Raw genomic sequence first — 21,107 nt, 5'->3', positions numbered from 1 at the left:
TTTACATATTTTGTTTTCTAAATAGGGATTAGGCCTGGCACCAGGCGCAACTGGCTTTTAAAGGGGATGAGAGCTGAGACTCTCATTGGTTTATTGTACATTACGCCCAAAACACAACCATTACTCATTATGAGAATATGAACAACACTTTTAGGCCGTGCGCTTGGCACATATACTATTTTTCCCATCTTTAAATTAGCAAAAGTGGAATCGACACGCCTGTTTAGACCGTGCCGTGCGCTTTAGACAATGCGCTTAGATCGTTAAAATAGGGCCCACAGTCTTTACTAGTAAATTGCAAATAAGAGATCATGTGTGATCAGTGCTGCCAACTTACCAGTAAGAGAGGTTGTAAGATTACCAGTAATTTACTGGTAAGTGCTATGTGTGAACAAAGAATAAGGACTTAGGCTTAAAGAAGAGGCTTAAATTGTACATTTTTGACATTTTCAGTGCTGTTTCAAACCATGGTTTAGTGAAATTTTTGATATTTGTATGTAAATTTGAACTAACAGTTGGGTTTGTCTATATTTTATCCAGCCATTGCTTGAAACAACCCTTTTTTGTAGATGGAATGTAGCATTTATAGCAATTTTACCTTAACAGAGTGTCATCTCTACACTACTAGCATCACTAAACAGACCTTCAAAAATTTGACCTCTCAAAAAAGTAAAGCTTATAGTGCCAGAGAGCACATTTCATGCTTTTATTGGTAGTCCTTAATACATTAAAATACAGGCATCATTAAAACATAACTGCTAATTTGAATAAGCGAGCCATGGTTTTTGTATTTACTAAAATAAATGATCACTTACTATTTAGGCCCATTCATTCCCCCTTTGAACGGACTACAGTATAAATTAAAAGCCAATTTAATTTAGCCTGCTTTTAATGTATTTCTAGCTGTGAACTTGCAGTCAGGGCGCACTGGATCATCATCTCCTGCAACTGATTTTGCCAGGGGATTTCCATTATCTAGGATTACTTAACCAAAGGTGACTGCCCTTTCATCCACCTCCCCTGCAATTAATCGAAAATATTTCAGGAGGCATTGAGGTTGATCCCTTGATATAGCCATCTCACACTCTGTCTTATCCAGCTAAGAAACTCTGCCACAGAGACAATGATTTAGTAGCTGGTCTTAACCGAAAGGTCATAGCTTTCTGTATCACTGCAGTTGCCCCTCTTGTAAATACCTCACAGCTTCAGCTCACCCCAGCCACACTACCATGACTCCAGCAGGTCATCATATTTCATTTTTTCCAAGCAAACAGGCTTAAGGGGATATGTGTGTGTGCGTTTACATGTTTCTGTATAGATGTTTTTATCATTATAATTGCATATTTGTTTTTCTCAATTTAAACATTACAGCACCTTGATTTTACTTTAAAATTTAAGGCTGTTTGTACAGAAAATATAGGGGTGGTTTCCCGGACAGGGATTAGTTTAAGCCAGGACTAGACTTTATTTTAATTAAGAAATATAACTAGTTTTAACAAACATGCCTTTCTAAACACATTACTTGTGTGCATTTTGAGGCAAAACAAAGGGCACTGATGTATTTTAAGATATTTGTTTTCAGTTTGGACAGCTCTTACATTTATTTTATTTTAGTCTAGGACTAGTTTAATCCCTGTCCGGGAAATAACCCCATTGTTGTTTCCAAATCTCTCTTCAGTCATTCTTCACATTCCTTTTTGAATGAAAGTAAAAATTCTGTCAATATCCTATTTGTTCATCCAATTCTTCCTCCGTGAACTTAGAGGACTTCAAATCAGCATGGCTTTTTACCAATTGTGCAAACAAACCGATGTATCTTAATGGCTTTATCCAACATGCAATGCATGTTCTAATGAAATAGCCCACCTACGCTTGAATCAATGGCTTACAATTGTCATTGTGATTAATCAGATTTGAAGTGAATTTGCTGAACGTAGCCTCGAATACATGCTGAGAGCATTCGGTCGATAGCATTATCTCAATATTGACAAAGGTGGCATTTACAGTACATTCACACTGAGCGAAAGCGTTAACGCTTCACGGAAGGCTAGTTTGAAGCGTGGCCAACAGCCAATAGCAGTGGCCACAACACATGCTCCGATCTTACATAAACGTAACTGGATGGCTCGCACTAGGTAATTTGCATAAGGCGATCTGATTGCCTAATGCACACGTTGGCACTTGAAAAGCTGAGAAATGTTCAACTTCTGCCGCGAGTATTGGCAGTGAAGCAACGTTAACGGTACGTTTACACGTGGCGTAAGAGTTGACGCTTCCCATTCACTTTTAATTGGTGATGTCATGGGTTGCCAAACTGAATTGTGGTTCCGTCTGCACACATTTCTCAACTTTTCAAGCGGCAACTTATGCAAATAACCTAGGCAGAGCCAGCCAATTACGTTTATGGAAGAGCACGTGTTGTGGCCACTGTTACTGGCTGTTGGCCACGGTTCAGACAAGCCTTCCGTCAAGCCTTCTGTCAAGCGTTAAAGGTACATTCACATTATAAGCGACTTTGTCGCTGTGTGTCGCTCGTCTCTTTCAAAAGAGGCGTTTCCATATCTGGTTGTCATAAACAAATGAGTAACGTCCACTCCAGTAACTGATGAGAGACGGATGACGTGAACTCCACTGCTTTGTTCTCATTGGTAGTCGCTCCCAAATGTCGCTCATAATTTGCGTAAAGTTAATCAAAGTTCTCATTTAAGGCTGGGGTATACCTTTTTTCTGTGTCCGCTTCCTGCTCGCACGCACGCGTCCGCGCAGCTTTCCAAGTATACTCCCCATGGCTACACGCGGATGACTGCGTTCGACACTATACGCAATACAAATGATTTCTTATTCAAATAATTAGTCTAACAGGCCATCAGGGCAGCACTGATTTGGCGATATTTACAGTACATGAAAACATTAGGATAGGTGAAGAAAATAACTGATCCGCCATTGCAAACACAGTTTAGAACAAACAACAAAGAACTGGAATCAAACATTATGGTAACAAACATGCTCCACAGATTTCTGTTCTTGGAAGAAGTAAAAGTTAAAGAAGAAAAACAATAGTGTGTGTGCAAATGCTACATATTCCCTTTGTATAATTGTTTGTAGTGGAGTGTACTGTCTAAATATTTTCACACGCATGCGCTGTTGTACGCGGACTGTACGCGCACTGTCCACCCGGTCTCAAATTTTGGGCTGCACGCCGACGGTCCGCGCGACCGACCGCGGACCCTCCTGATGACGAAAATGACGTCATGCGGACGGCGCGCATACGCGAACGTCCCTAGTATACTTTCGGCCTTAGTTGCCAACAGTTACTCTCGCTCATATAGCCGGAGTCGCCAAGCTTCTGTTGAAATCAATGAGATTGTGTCATTCGTTACTGCTAGTCTCTACTAGTCTGAATTCAGCTTAACGCTTACGCCCTGTGTGAATGTTGTAACGGATCCACAATTCAGTTTGGCAACACATGACATCACCCATGAAAAGTAAATGAGAAGCATTAACGCTTTCGCCTTGTGTGAATGTACTGTAGTGTCTTTTGCATATCAGTTAGTAAGCTTATGTATCAATAATATAAATCTAAAAGGATTAATCGACTGGTAAAGAAGTCAGTAGTCTGCAGCAAAAATTCCGATCAGAGCATCCCAATAAATCATATTATCTATAATAATGTTATCTATAATATTAATAATAGAGGCTCCATTTGGTACTCATAACTTGTACAAAGTTTCCTTGTCACACCAATTCGCAAACATAATCAACACAGAAAACAGTTTTATACCATAACATATTGTCTATATTTTGTAGCTATACTGATGTTAGGGCCTGATCTCTTCGCAAAGACATCTATGACATCAGATGTGGGTTTAAAGAGTGTCTGCACTATTCAGACCTCTAATACATTTTCAAATGCCTTGGAGAATTTTCATCTCGGTCTAAATTTAAATCGATTAGGTGTTTTGGTGTGCCTACTGGATTGGCATGAGATAGATTGTTTTATGAACACTGGTACCATGGGAAAAGAATTCATCTCTGAGAAGCATAAAATATTAAAACCGTGACAAGTGTTACGGTGATCCATCAATACCACAATGTTTACATTTAATTTCTGGTGAGAACACATGTAGGTTATGGATCTGTGGAATACAATAGACTGATGTTAACAAAGATGTCTACTTAATTATAGTCTTATTTATATTCATTTTCAAGTACAACTCTTCAGATGTAAAACCGCACCGGAGTAATACAACAACCTAATTGGTTTTCGAAGATGCCTCAGATCCAATTTAGCCGGTCTAGTCCTAAAGAAAACTTTTTGTAGTGGTAATGCAATAAAGTCACAAATAACAAACACAAAGAGAAAAAAATTACATTTTATTTGATCATGAACGTCTTAGATGTAACGTTATAACCATAGACTGTAAAAAAAATATGGACGTAGTGTCCGTGCCATCACCCATTGGTTTGTGAAGATCGTTTTTGAAGCTTAAAGTAGGCGTTGCCTGTCGTCGCCATCTTGGCCACGCGTCATGGCGCATCACTCGCGGATAACTGAAAATGGGTAAAGAGGCGGGACATTGGTGAAGCTGAGGTAGCTGGTTGCTGAAACCACGCCCGCCTAGCTCGATTCAAGTGACCGCAGTGGCTGTTCAACCGTCACACAAGTGGCCACGCCCTTAATTGTGCAGAACTTTAAAGCTTAATATAATTTAAACGGATGAGTTACAAAAAAATTCACCCCCCTCACAGTTGTCATGAAGGGCAAAATTAGCTATATAGACCAAAAACACTTTTTGTACCAGGCTGTAAACATATTATTTTCTACTGTAAAGTTGGCCATTTTAACATGGAGGTAGGGATGGGCAATATAAACGATATGCAATATAAACGATAGAAAATTGGCATACGATAGAGATTTTATTGTTGATGACACAATCTACCCGCGAACTTTAGAGCCACGACCTGCAGCCGAATAAACATGGATGAAAGCGTCAGCGAAACAGAGGAACTTGTGAAAAAGACCGATGCAACATCTATTTTTTGGATTTAAGCCATAAGTTACATAAGTTAACTGCTGCTCCACGTGCGAAATTGGCATTATGGTCTAGTAATTGTGAAACATTTTTCTGCACATATATATATATATATATATATATATATATATATATTTTTTTTTTTTTTTTTTTAAGTATATATAAAAGTCCCCACAAGCATTTAAAGTGTTGAGTGTTATAAAACAATTAACTGTGTTTTTTAGCAGATAGATCTTGTCGGCTTTATCATTTTAAAAGTAGATCACCACACAAAAAAGTCTGGACACCCCTGCTGTGTGTGTCAGGCAAAAGTTCCAGCTAAGAGAGGTAACAAGACTAATCTGGCCGTAACGGTTTACTTTTACCTACTTTTTAAGCAGTTTGGCTTTTGTAAGGGTCTATATAACCTTTTCTGAAACTAGTCTATTGAAATTATTATATCGCAATACATATCGCTATCGCAAGAGGCTGCAATGTATAACGCAATATAGATTTTAGGCCATATCGCCCATCCCTACATGGAGGTCAATGGGAATTGACTCCCTTTTAGAGCCAGCCTCAAACGGCCAGTTGATGAATTGCAGTTTAATGCTCCATACACACCAAACGCGTAGCATTGCGTTGCTCGCTCTAGATTACTCGCGTGATTTAACTTTGTGTCATGCAAATTTTTCGCATGAGTTGAATATTTTCAGCTTTCGCGTAGGCGCATTTGAGGTGAATAGCGTCTGATCGCGTCTTTGCATTGACTTTGTATGTAATCTATTTGCGCAAATCGTTGAACTCGTGTTTGGTGTGTATGCCCCATAAGTCACATCCGTATTGGCTTCATCAGAGAGATTGGAAGGTTCCCCCTCGTTATAATACGTCTGCAGCTTTTCCTTAATGTTGGACAAAATTCTCTCTTTTGCAATCCTTTCGTCTCACGTATGGTGGAACTGATCAATAGAGAAAATTAAAGTCATTTAAAGTAAGTAAATGCATGTTCTCATGAAAAAGCCCACCCACGCTTGAATCAATGGCTTGCAATTACATAAATATGGGTTCTTGCACAATGAAAATGTGAATTTGTACAAAAGTCTTTTATATAACAAATAAGGAATAGGTCATAGGCAATTCATGTTAGGGTTGACAGTCAGTATCACATAAAGTGATCCAAAAATGCCTACAAAATTTGTTAATTCCAATTCAAGCCCTGTGAATATTTTCAAAGTTTTAAAGACATAAATAATAAACAGATGCCAAAATGTGTGTTACGCAAGCTTACATTAAAATGTCTTTTCAAAGTCTTTTGAAACATTTATATCTATGTTTGGATTTATGGATTTTGATACATGTGAAAGTGTTTACATCCAGCTGTCTGCAAAGAGCTGATAGCTCTCTCAATAAGAGCTGCCAAAGATTGCAAAACTGGCTTGAAAATATGTTTGAATGCCATATGAACGTAACATTATCTGAGGCCTCATTGCATGCTCTACTTCACAGACTCTGAAAGCCTTCAGTCAATCAATGTTCTTCCTCTTAACAGTCTTCAAAGGACAGCTTTCAGAGGGACACTTTCACATGCGGCTTTCACAAGATGTCTCAAAGAAGGCCGAATACGTATGTGGGACAGAGGTTAAAATCATATCTACTTTCTGAGCTCATTGCAGATTTGGGCATTTTATTTTACATTATAAATGTATAGGCCTATGTAATGTTTATATTCAACAAAATAGTTTCATGTCCTTTAAGAAATGTTTGAAAGGTGCCTCTTAAAACGAAGGGACGATGTTAGAAAAAGACACATCAGAGACTTTTTCCATGTTGCCCTACAGTAGCATTGGGAATAAATCCATTAAAATGTGTTTTTGATGTAATTTTACTGAACCACAGAAATTTCAAGATCTTTACCTGGTGAGTTACATTTCAGTTTTAAAGAAAAAACGTTATACCAACGGGGGACCTGTTCATAGCCGACTCAAATAAAAGCAATTTAAGTGTAAAAACTGCAATGCGTTTGAGCAGATCGATCATCTGCACGGAGTAACCTTGGAAAAAACACTGCCGTTGTTTTATGAATTCTGCACAATGGGAATTGCTCACAAATGGTGTATAGATGAGAGAGCTACAAAACTGACAGCAATGAACAACTAGACGCTTACATCCCTTTTATTTCCCTCCCAATTCAGTTTTCACTATCAAAGCACACACAAATAACTCTGTCCAGAGTGTATATAATAAGATTATGAATCTTTTGGGGGAAATCATGCACTGGCATGGACTGCATCAAACAAAGAAACTGATATAGTCTCTACTAACACATTATCAACCAATAAAATCTCTTGGCAGACACAGCACACAACAGCTTAATCAGTGTGTCATACAAATCATAGCACTTAATCTTAGATTTAGTACATCATGCTGTTTATTGTTAAGCAATGACTAATAAACAAGGTGGGTGGGTGGGTGCGTGTGTGCGACTGCATATTGTTAAACCAAGAAAAGCGCAAATCTCTCATCGAAATCTTTTTCTGTTCAGCTCGCTAGCCAGTGTTATAGAGTTTTGATGAGACAGTTTTCAATCTAATATCACTGCATTGGTTATAGTCAGTGCTTCCCTTGAGTGTTAGACAATGGTGGATATTGGCAGGGTCCCAGATATTCTGATATGCTTGAATTGAATTCTAGATTCGTCTGAAACTGCTTTCATCTTTCTAATGGGTCGGGAGACTTCATTATAGACCCTAGAAATAAGGTCTTAGAGAGACAATAAGTTCACAATATCGTTTCATGTGTAATAATATTGGGTTTGGACATAATCGCCATGAGATTGAAATAACAGTCAAATCTATTTTAGTTAAATCTATTTAAAATTTATTAAATCATTGTGGGATTTAAATTAGCAATTTTCTACCTTTAAATGTCCCTATCGAGTAAAGTGAGCAGGCACACTTAATTATATAAGTTCCTTATTCAAAATGTATGTTTATAAAAAAAATCTAAAATATCCATTAAAAAATCTATGAAAGACGAAATAGAAAATCGATGCAATTGGTTGAAACAATTTAAATTTCGTTTGGGTGACATTTCAATTTCACACACATTTCAATTTCAATATAAAATCCATATAATATAAAACCTTTAATTGATGTTTTATTTTTTACTTATTAAAGTATTAATGTACCTGTTGAACATTGAAATTTGATTGACAACCAGTGGCGTGCATGGGAGGGGGATTGGCTCAAACCCCTGCCCCTTTTGCCTCAAAATGTAATGTGCCCCTTTCCAGTAATAGTAAATAATAATGATTATTATATTAAAAAACAATACGTGTCTATATACAACTGTCACTAAGAAAATATATATATATAAAAAAAGAATTGACACACAAAAAAATGCTTGCATCCATTTCAGCATGTACAACCTTATAGGGGCATAGCCACCCTGCTGCTAAAACATTCAAATAAAGATGTTTTGTCGAAAAAACAAAAGACAATAAACTCGATTGGGATTATATATGGTGTATCTGTGTTCTTCTTCTAGTCATGGCGTGTATTTTAATAACAATACAGTATATTTATTATAATGGAACACTTATCAACATAGCCTTTAGAACCGTGCAGAATACAAAAAACGGTGTATTTTATTGTGCGATTCCGAAGCCACATCAGCTCTCATATGGTTATTTAAAACACTCGACTTCTGTTAAAAAGTGAGTTTGGAGCAGAAACATGGTTTTAATCCCACTATTTGTTGTGTTTTGATGGTGTGCTAAGCTAGCATAGCTAAAATAACATGCACCTGCTAACAGAGCGGTGTGTTTTAGCTATGAAGAATAGGTTTTAGGAATAATTTCAAATAAAAAGGAAAGAAAGAATAAAAACACCAGAAAAAAAATAAATACATTTGATTGTTATTTGACGTAATTATTATTTTTTTGTCCGTTCGCCTCGCCCCTAAGGAGGTCTTTGCAAGCCACTGTTGACACTGATACTGACCTTCACAACCCAAAATGTTTGCTATCTTGGTCCTGTTAGGTCCCATTTTGTTAATTTTCCCACTGTAAATATAGTTAATAATATTAATTTTAGCAATTTTAAACGTTACAGGGCTCAAACGATACTGACTATAGTGAATGCAGTAATTTTTAATTGCATCTTACCTAGTGACATGGACACAGTCAAAAATATCACAGCAATCGAGTCTGAAAAGGTCAAAACCGTAAGGGTGCTGTATTCTGCCATTCAGATAATCAGAGACCATGGTGGCTAGCCTGGACCTGAAACTGCAATGTGATGATTATCATACTGAACCAAAGCATGAATCCCAGTGGATTGCATAATCCACATATAAAACACAATATAATGGTTTTAACTCATTCCCCGCCAGCCATTTTTTAAAAAGTTGCCCGCATTTTTTTGTGATTTTCACAAATGTTTCACAAAATGCCTTCAGGGAATTTTTTTCTTCTAAAAATATATAAACATACAAATATATCAAATGAAAATAATTACATTTTTGTGAAGGAATTTCGGTAGAGATCAGATTCAGAATGATTATCAAAAACATACACAGAGTTTAAAATTTGTAAAAAAAAATAATTTCGCTTCAGTTTATAAATTAGGTAAGTGGATAATCGCGGTATTACAGATTACCAGAAAACCTCATCAGAAACACTTTTTATGCAAATGTTTTCTCTTAATTGACGAAATAATTCTCGTTTGTGGTTTAGATTTTTTCTTGAATTGTGATTGCATATTTAGTTCTTTATTTATTCTAGTTAAAAAAAGATAATTGTCTTAGCCAACAACTGTCAACATTTGCTCTCATTTTGAAGCATCTTTCTGACCAGTCAGAGGCTTTTTTGACTATTAATGTGTAAGAGAGAAAATATATAGTCAGTCTGGTTGTCAGCTACTGAGCCGAAAAAGCAGAAACTTTTTCCAGAAACCTGGAATGCAATAAATATCTAAATAGCTTGTTTAAACAATTTTTGTCAAATTTGATTATAATTTAGTAACAGCATACTACCATGCAGGTTGATTGAACTTAAAAAATGTATGGAAACTGGTTGCCCTAAAAAAGTTAATTTTGTCTGGTTGAAATAACAATTAATTTTAAGTTTAATGTACTTAATGTTTTAATTTCTTCCAATATTCTGTTCTGCATATATTAAATACAGTTCACTTAACTCCTGCAGATCTTTTTGGAGACAAAACCATTTTAAATATTTTCTGCTTTTACTTTTGTGGGTTTGTGGAGAACAAAACACCAAAAAATGTGCCTTTGATCACCTTAGCCTACAGGGGATGTTATGTGTTCAAAATTCTCAGACTGTTTTTTTATATAATGTTTCTCAACTAGGGGCCCACAAGTCGCCTCAACAAAACTTCAAGGGTGCCTTAAGATGACTTAAAGGGATAGTTCACCCAAAAAGTGAAAATTCTGTCATCATTTGCTCACTCTCATGTTCTTACAAACCTGTATAACTTTTTTTGTTCTGATGAACACAAAGAAAGATATTTTGAGAAACTGTTTGTGGACCCCATTTACTTCCATAGTATTCTTTATCCACTATAAAAACAAATGGTGCTAAATAGCACATAAAGTGGTTCTTGGCTCGTAATCATAGAGGAACCATTTTTAGTGCTATATAGCACCTATGAAGCACCTATGAAGAACTATACGGGGGTCATACTGTAGCACCACTATAGCACCACATATGGTTCTACACAGGTGCTACACTTCATCTGTGCTATATGGCACTTAAAATGGTTCCTATGATTACGAGCCAAGAACCACTTTTAGTGCTATTTAGCACCGTTTGTTTTTAGAGTACTGTGGAAGTAAATGGGGTCCACAAACGCTTTTATTTCACACATTTCTAAAAATATCTACCTGTTTATCAGAACAAAGACAGAGTGAGTAAATGATGATAGAAATTTCATTTTTGTGTGAACTATGCCTTTAAATCTTTTAAAAATAAGACAAAACAATCAATTCAATAAGCTAAAACAGCTAAAAATCAAGCAATTTTTTCTTCATTTGTTTAGCTATGCCAAGCTCTAGTCTATTATAATAATTTATGTGGTAGAAATTGTTAGTGGGGGGCTTCAAATCATGACATTGAGGTATATAAATGTTGAAAGCCACCGTTCAGGCTAATAGTTAGTTCAAACCATCAATTTTATTCCAAATATATTTATTTAATTTTTTTTGTTTTAGTTTAAATGTAAAAACTAAAACCAAAGCATTAAAAAGCTTCCAGAAGAATTTACTGCGTTCCAATGTGTTTGTATTATTTCCCATGTATGGACTATTTGGGTGTTTTTAGTTTTCCACAACACAACAATTATCTTGCAACATGGCATTGCCATGGCAACAGTGACAGTATAGGAGCTGTGCTGTGGGAGGTGGTTTGTTTTCACGGGGTTGAAGTCTGGCTGGAGGGTCGTTGACATGGACACAGGTCTTATATGGTAAATGTCATGAGCGGTTGCTGCACTAATAAGGGTTAGATATAGAATGGACCCTTCAGGCTCTTCCAGGAAGGTTATTGATTTTACCGTGTGAAGTTGACGGGTAAAGTGGTGAATCAGCAGCAGGAGACGATGACAGGTTCATGCTCTAATGAGAGCAGGACATTCACATAAAGTGATGACGTAGAATGATGGCTGACAGCGTGCGTGAGATAACACTTCCTATCCGTGTCTCCTCTTCTGCTTTATATATAATATATATAGTGGGCTGAATAATGATGTTTGGGTAGAGGTTGGCAATTAAGACAAAGAGTGGGGGAGAGACAGCAGGATAGCTGTTTGCTGCAGGATTGCTTGGTGTCTATGTTTGTGGGTTTTCGTGTTTGAGCATTTAAATAACAATCTGTGGGGGTTTGGAAGAGCTATCATCTAATCAAGCTAGTGAAGTTCCTAGAGGGCAAAAGTAAATATTATTTGGATAAACCAAAAAAGGACCAAAATATGTTTTTCACATTTGTCAGATGCTTATATATTCATAATCATACTGTAATAAAGCACATACGCGAATGCATAAATATTATAGCATACAACCCAATCTCATTTTTGCCTTCTTTGCATATAAAGTAATGTATATCCCCTTGAGAAACGGATAGACGTGCAAGTTCAGTTTCTGAGAAATGCGTGTCAAACAGCTGTCACACAATGTATTGGGTTGTGAATATTTGCTTTATCATCAGTCTCTGAGATTGGCACACCATTTTTGGCCTGTGACTTTTGAATGTCAGAATATTATGATGTATGTGCGTGCCATGCACAGGCATCGATCGTGCACAGTTAAACCAAAGCTATAGATCAAACTTCAGCTTGTCCAGTGCCAAGTAATTGCTCTGTATTGCAAGTCTTTAATCAATCATCTATAAGTCAAATACCTCTTACTATGCATATGTGTTTTTTTTATTCATTCGCATTGTGTTGGCTTAGTTGTTCACTGTTGTGCAAAAACTTTTAAAGACTCGGCCACCTAACTAGGTTTGCCAAAAAGTGACGGGGAGACAAATTAGGCTTCATACTTCATATCTTGGGAGTGAAACAGAAAGTTGCATGCAGAGCTCAATTATGGAAAACAAGAAATAAACAAAATGCTTCATCAAAAATGATGAAAGATGGAATTCACTCAAAACTGGCGATTACATTTTTAACTGTGGTTCATTCTAAATGATACACAGGCTTTTGCATAATTTACGAACATACAGTATAAAGAGTTCAGATACAAAAGTGCGTCTGAAATGTTTTCTTGTAAATGTGCATATTTTTATATGTTTAGGTACAGGATTTTCACTTTAATCGTAATAAAAAAAGTTTATTAGTCAGTTACTGAAATGCATTATTTTCACAAATGTAACTTTAGTCATTTTATTAGTATTAAAAAATTTGACTGTCTTTCACTGCAAAATCCTCTAAGTGCTTTTTTGGTCTCTAAAAAAATCCACCACCAAATTTGTGTTGTTTTCAGGTCTAAGTACTCACAAGGCAGTGTTGGGGGTAACACATTACAAGTTACGTGCATTACGTAATAATATTACTTTTCTGAAGTAACGAGTAAAGTAACGCATTACTTTTTAAATGTACACATTAATATTTGAGTTACTTTTTAAAAAAAGTAATGCAAGTTACTTTTCAGTTTAATTACAGTAATTTGATTAAAAAAATTATGTACTTAATTAAACTAAACGTATAGTCACATTATGCACTCTATCTGTACACGCCTGTGTGGAAACAGTTTGAGTCAGAAACTGAGATGGCAGGCGAGAGCTCGACATTTTTTGTGATGAAATATGCAATTTCTGAATGCAGAATTTTTCAGTCATAAAAACACCTGAAAGGCCTGAAAGAGATCAAGCCTCAGCCAAGAAAAAGTAACTAAAAAGTAACGTAAGCATTACTTTCCATGAAAAGTAACTAACACAATTAGTTACTTTTTTTGGGAGTAACTTAATATTGTAATGAATTACTTTTAAAAGTTACTTTCCCCAACACTGTCACAAGGTACCGAAATATGAATCTGATCCACAGTCGTTTTAAATTTGTTTTCTGTGGACATTGCTGAAAAATCAACATGGCGGTATTTCTGAATGGTCTGAGGCCGGGATTAAGCAGATTTGAAGCAAAAGTATTATGAACGTATTATATAATACATGCAGAAAGCATTAGGTTAATATCATTATCTAATTTTTGACGGAGATGGCGTTTAGTGTTTTTTTATCTGAGCTCATTATATATATATACACACATCTCTTAATAGCTTTATTATAAACATTTTGCACATCTTACATATTAGACCTTGTTAGGGAACTTGACATTATTCAGAAATAAGTTTGATAGTATGGCACTGCGTGTTAAACAATGCATAGTCAGACATAATGTTAATGTCAATTAGCAGCTCAGCATGGCTAAGACTAATTGTTTTGTTGTTTATTGCTTATTTGTCTGCATTACATAAAAAACATATGTAATACATGCACACTCTTTGTTTCCAAAACAAGTATAGGCACTGTAAAGTAATACTGCATAGACATGGGACAGGCATAGGTGTATTAACCATATGGGCAATTGGGTGAGTGCCCCAAAAAAGCAGCCAATCATAGAGCTCAACATTATTATTTATGACCCTTTCGCATAAGGTAATAATTCACCATTTCATTCTAAGGGGAAATCCTGGGGTTCTAAATTGACATGTAAAATGGGATAAAATTTGCACTTAATAAAGCCACATACTTTCTATGTAGATATCATAGAACAATTTAAAGGTGCAGTGTGTAAATTTTAGCAGCATCTAGTGGTGAGGTTGTGAATTGCAACCAACGGCTCAGTCCACTGCTCACCTCTTGCTTTTGAAACACATAGAGAAGCTACGGTAGCCGCCACCGGACAAACATGTCATTGTTTGAGAAAACTAGTAAAACAGTTTGTCTGTTAAGGGCTTCTGTAAAAACATGGTGGCACAAAATGGCGGCTTCCATGTAAGGGGACCCTCTCTGTATGTAGATAAAACGTCTCATTCTAATGCAATAAATAACGGATCATTATGAAAGGTCTTTATACACCCCTGATAATTTAGTTTTGTGTATTATTCTGCATTTCTGTCAAGAGATCTTTCTAAAAATTACACACTGCACTTTTACCATATTATTTCAATGCATTCTTTGGTAACTTTAAGTTCAATTATTCTGAATTGATCATGCAAAACTTTGATAAAGCTTTATGTGCAATGAATCTAATATTCAAATCCATGAAGAGCTGGATGCCCTTAACATGATGGCCTGGGATATCGGGTAAACCTCTGGTCTGTTTAGAATAATGAAATGAAAGTTATGGCAAGAGAGGTCAAGGCAATTTTATAGAGATAACTAAATATTCATCAGTTTGACCCTAAACCCATGCAATGATTAATTGCATCCCTGATGTGATTAGAATTTTAATACACTTTCAAAACCATGAACTCACTGAGCCGAAACCTCCAAAATTAGCAATTTGCACTTAATGCATAAAATATGCAGTGTACGGAACAGCTTTGGGCCCATCAGGTCACTCTACGCACAGTTTTTAATAGGATGTCCTTCCAATTCAGATGCACGGGGCGAATAAACTGAATAGTTATGCAAACCGCTTGTTCACTAACCAACCACAATAGAGATTAAATAGGTGTAAAAAAGTAAAAAAAATTGTGCTCTGTTGTATTGTAATAAGTCTTGTATGTAAATTAGGTTCATCATAAATTGCTCCCTATTCAAAACATAATGTAGGAGTTTTATTTTAAAGAGATGTTTGTATAAATTTCCACTTAATTATGTGTTCAGCAATACGTTAACTAATGATCAATAGGGTAGAACCAGGCATATATTTCTGACACGTACAGCACAGTCGAGCACACTTTTTGCATTTTAAAAAGTTATTCAGTTACCTAGAGGTGTCATGAAGGGAGGAAAGGATGGCAATTGTGTTTTTTTCAATGTTATTTTTATAGTGCTTTTTGTATACATATTAATCCAAAGCAGAGATGATAAAAATAAATATATAAAAAAAAGATATTATTAAAGCTGCAAGCAGAGATGAAAGGGCCCTCGCACCCATGGCCACAGCCAGCCAATGAACAGTGAACAGTGGGGATATTCATTTAAGTGGGTAAATATAGAAAGGAATATTGCAATGTTATTTGGATGTGCAACACCTCCTGTTGGCAGCAGGCGGCGCAATAACTAAAGCTGAATGTGTACATAAATGCTTTCAGTCCTAGAGTCTTATTAAACCTTAATTAGAACACAGATTGAACACTATGGGCCCTATCATACACCCGGCGAAATGCGTGACGCAAGTGTCTTTTGCTAGTTTCAACCCAGCGCAATTATCATTTTCACGTTTAGTGCCATGTTGTTTAAATAGCAAATGCATTTGCGCCCTATGTTGCGCCCATGGGCGTTCTGGTCTGAAACAAGGTGTGTTCAGGCGCATTGTTGGCACGTTGCTATTTTGAGGAAACTAAAATAGACTACGCATTGACCAACTAAAACCTTGTCTAAAGTCTAAAGTCAATGGCGCAATATTGTTTTTGTTATTTAATGAGTGCGTTAGAAATATGTGCCTATAAACGGGACGACAACGCGGGTTTGCTTATCCTTTTCTTGCATATTTTCAAATTATTTTATGAGATTACAATGATTATGAACGATATCAATACATTTACAGCAATTAAAAGCCTACTATTTTTACTTCCATGACTGAACGAAAACGGGTTTTAAAGGTTTTAATCCAAAAATAATAATAATTTCAGTACAAATAAAAGCAATACAATTTTTTAACATTAATCTTAAACTGGTGGTCTTCTTCCTCCACTTAGTTTTTCAGTTTACAAATTCCGCTAAGGCATTGCGCCAGGCGCAACTTGCTTTTAAAGGGGATGAGAGCTGAGACTCTCATTGGTTTATTGTACGTTACGCCCAAAACACCCCTGTTACTCATTGCGAAAATTGTAACAGCCCTTTTAGGCTGTGCGCTTGGCGCATAAACAATTTTTCCTTTCCTTAAATCAGCAAAAGTGGACTCGGACACGATGCCAGCAGGTGGCGCTATGACTGTAACTGAATATTGCCATGTAGATGTTTTCAGTCCAGGATTCTTATCAATCATGTGAAGTAAGGAGATTGGAGATTGTATAAGCAGTGTAAAACATGTCACCACCAACTAGACCAAATGTAACAGTACTATAAACTTTTTCCATATATTTAGAAATGCTGTTATCTTTTGGGAATCCACAAAAAAGGCCTTTCCTTCTTTTAACATACTCAAAAAATAAATAAATAAATAAATAAAAACAAATATCTAATTATATGAGCATTTGAATTCGACCCAGTTTCCTGGCCTGTGCCGTGTTTAAGGTTGGTGCGGGTTGGGTTCAGACCTCATTAATCTTCTGCTCCTCTCAGGGCTTTGTGTCATCATTACACATTCACCTGCTCCATCCATCCACATTTCAATATGCCATTACTTGCATGCAAATTGCTTAAGTCCGCCCTGCAATATGATTAATATTGCTCAGACCCTTTTGAAGGGAGAGAAACGCTTTCGACTGTGACAAATACATCTGGAGTTTTTTAAGAGAATGGCAAGAATGAGTTTTGTTATACCAAACTTTGTAAGTAAACAGTACATAACTATCAACATTTTCAGAGAAATGCTGGCAATTACATTCATACATCATAATGACAAACTCTGAATATTGATCAATATGAACAATGTTGCAAAGTATCCTTGAAAAACGGGTGAAAAGGAATTGAATTTTTCCCACTGGCTCCTTTTTGCCGGCAGCCAAAAGTGATTTATTTCTACGGTTGCCGATTGGGAACTCCTGTGTTTCGTTTTCTTCGCTTTCCAAATCAATTAGTAGATCAAAAGACTAATTTAGTCCTTGAGGAGCTGCGCTTAGACGGATATTCCCCAGGAGCTTCGAGGAATTCATCCATAAAACATTGAAGTCGGCCGTGTCATTCACATCTCCGCTGTAAAACGCCAACTAGCCTGCGCTAACCATTCACATCACGTTGCTGCAAGTCAGCCTTCTGAGTGTTTACTTTTGAGGTAATTAAACTGCATTTGATGGATAACCTTGTTAAAGGAAGAAGTTTAGGTAATGATAATCCAATTAGATGTTTTTATCTACTGGAACTAATACAAATATAGACTAAATTACCGCTCAAGCTGCTGATATTGAAATACAATGCACTTGGACTTACAGCAGGATGTTATGAGCGCACTAACTTACTATATATAGCCTATGTGCATGTTGAACGCAATAAAAATTTTCAATTTCACTTTTGAGAAGAGCCAGGCAGAATTGTCTTTTTCATTGTAATGCCACATATTTGCCATTTGACAATGTGTAGCTTTCCAGTAATAAGCTCCAAGTCTCTGTGTAATAACTTAAAGACAATTAGATGGCATCTGTTGTTGTGGAAGAAGTTTATCTCACAGAGACTCGAGAAATCTCTCTGCAATCGTGTGATTTCCCATTGTTCACATGTTTTCTTTTTTGTTTGGTGCCAGTGAGGTGCAAACTCTGTTTAACACCCTCAGACAGACTGCTGACTGCTCTCATGGGGAGAAACAGACATTAGAAGTGACTGTGCTGCTTGTGGGTAATATTTATCTCTCGGAAAAGTTTCTGTATTACACCCCAAGCACAACCAAGTTTCATATTTCAGCATAAAAAGTATTGTCTAGTGTAACCACTTCTTTTTTTTACATTTCAAATATTTTTACATTGCTCAGGCGCAGCCTAAAGCTGAAGAGTGTAATTTTGCATTATTAGCATGAAAGGTGCTGTCACGCTTCTCTACTATAACTTCTAGTTAAGTCACCTTTGCTCACAGGGTGATGTTTTTACATAATATTTAAGTCGATTTTTCTACATTTTTTAATACATTTGCTTCCTAGCTACATCACAATAGCTTTATAAACTAAACTTTATGTTAGCTCTCTGACATAATGTGAAATGCTCTTAATTGTAAGTTGCTTTGGATGAAAGCATCTGCTATATAAATAAATGTAATGTAAATGCATAAATTTAATGTACTAAATTTAATTTAGTACATTTTTAGCACAAAAATGTACTAAAATTTTTGTGCTGTCAAAAGCACCAAAAGTAATCAATAAGTCATGATAATCTGTGGCGGCCGGTGACTTCTCTTTTCGAGGGCGCTCGATGCAAAGTTCGTCACAACCTGAATGTAGCCCGTCATGTGTGTGGTTCGTAATTTCAAAATATGTGTTCGCCGCATCGAGAGATCCTGTGTGCATCACGTGTCTTGTCAAAATAAGTGCCTGCTGCAGATGCGTCTAAAGGGTTTATGATAAAAGAGACGCTCGCGTTTTCCAGATACTTGCATAATCTCATGCGTAATCAGAGTTTACTGTTAAGGGAGGGTCTTGCGTGTATTTTGTGAATGTGAGCATCTCTTTTATCATAAACGGTTTTGATGCGTGTGCAGCATGCACTTATTTTGACAAAACATGTGATGCACATTGTTTACATGACGCACCAAATTTTGAAAATGCAAGCAACACACATAAAATTTTTTTTGAATTAGCGCCCCCTCGGATGAGCCACCACTGTTGATAATACAGGTATGTTTGTACAAAAAAGTTGAAGTTGCTAACTAATTTGTTAAATACACTCTCAGAAAAAAAGAAGGTAAAAAAATTGTCCCTGGGCGGTACCTCTTCAAAAAGTACACTTGATCCTGGATCAACGTTTTAATCAAAGAAACCCTAAATTACCTTTAACTCAAACCCTAACCATTTTTACCCCTTAAATTAGTCAAATTTAAAAGAAGTTTTTTTTAAAAGCCCCTAACCATAAAGGCAGGGTGCATGATCCCTGAAAGCCAATGTTGACATTTGAAATCACCTAAACAAAAAAACCCGACCCCAATAGAATCTGGACCTTTTTTAGATAGACCCGCCCCACACGCAACCCAGGCAACAATGTCTTTAGTAGACACGCCTCTTACTGCTGATTGGCTACAAGTGTGTTTTGGTACTCGGCCCGACTCCTCTTTCCAAAATGTTTTTAAAAAATCATGCACCCCACCTATAGATAATAACTAATGATTCTTACCATCAACGAGGTGAAAATAATCAACACTGAGAGAGACTTGTCTGTCATTTTCTCCAGATAACAGCGTGGGGCGCATTTCAGGGTTAAAGGATTAGTCCATTTACTTTTAAAAAAATCCAGATAATTTACTCACCACCATGTCATCCAAAATGTTGATGTCTTTCTTTGTTCAGTCGAGAAGAAGTTATGTTTTTTGAGGAAAACATTGCAAGATTTTTCTCATTTTAATGGATTTTAATAGAGCCCAACACCTAATACTTAATTCAACACTTAACAGGTTTTTTTTCAACGGAGTTTCAAAGGACTCAACGATCTCAAACGAGGCATAAGGGTCTTATCTAGCGAAATGATTGTCATTTTTGACAAGAAAAATTAAAAATATGCACTTTTAAATCACAATTTCTCATCTATTTCCGCTCCTGTGACGCGCCAGCGCGACCTAACGTAATACGTCATGACGTCAAGAGGTCACAGAGGACAAACGCAAAACTCCACCCCAGTGTTTACAAGTTTGGAGAAAGAGGACCGTTCCGCATTGTTGTATGTGGAATGATACTAATTAATGTCTTTGTGTCAGTTTATTGTTTAAAATATATGTAAAATTTCATATATGTAACATGTGACCTCTCTCACTACGCTTTTACGTGAGGTTGCGCTGGCGCATCACAGGAGCAGACCTAGACGAGAAGTTGTGGTTTAAAAGTGCATATCTTTTATTTTTCTTGTCAAAAATGACAATCATTTCGCTAGATTAGACCCTTATGCCTCGTTTGGGATCGTTTAGAGTCCTTTGACACTCCGTTGAAAAAAACTGTTAAGTTTTGAATTAAGTATTGAGTGTTGAGCTCTATTAAAGTCCATTAAAATGAGAAAAATCTTGCAATGTTTTCCTCAAAAAACACAATTTCTTCTCGACTGAACAAAGAAAGACTTCAACATTTTGTATGACATGGTTGTGAGTAAATTATCTGGATTTTTTTTAAGAAAATGGACTAATCCTTTAATATTAATGTCAGACAGAAATCTTTTGGATTATATTTTTGTTTATTACGAAATTGGGACAAATAATGGATAGTGGCAGCAACGAGAATTTTAAATTTTATGCAGTAAAATGCTTATAGGAGGTCCGGGACCACCCCAGCCCCCCCTCAATTCGAACACTGCTTAAAAGGTGCATATTAGTCACATTGGTGTCTTAGAGGTACATACTGGTACCTCAAAGGTACATATCTATACCAAAATGGTACTTTTATCCGTGTTATTTTATACCTTTTTTCTGAGAGTGTAGTCAAGATTTAAAATAGTAAGCTGAAAATGTAAGCTTCTGTCAAGCGTCTGCCAAATGCATAAATGTAAAGTTTAAATTAATTGTAAAGCCAGTTGAATTAATCTTAAGTTAAGGTAGCAAAAAAGTTCTTATAGTTTAGAAATAAACAAAAAGTT

At 36.3% G+C, this 21,107-nt stretch overlaps 1 long non-coding RNA gene across 1 annotated transcript in view; it reads left to right on the top strand.

The window, feature by feature from the left end:
* The window catches only part of LOC141349788 (uncharacterized), a 47,249-nt gene that overhangs the window by 24,849 nt on the left and 1,293 nt on the right, over positions 1-21,107 (top strand). The window lies entirely within an intron of this gene.

Source organism: Misgurnus anguillicaudatus, chromosome 15 (assembly GCF_027580225.2).
Source record: "Misgurnus anguillicaudatus chromosome 15, ASM2758022v2, whole genome shotgun sequence".
Classification (NCBI taxonomy): Eukaryota; Metazoa; Chordata; class Actinopteri; order Cypriniformes; family Cobitidae; genus Misgurnus; species Misgurnus anguillicaudatus.
This window is presented reverse-complemented; position numbering and strand designations above follow the sequence as displayed.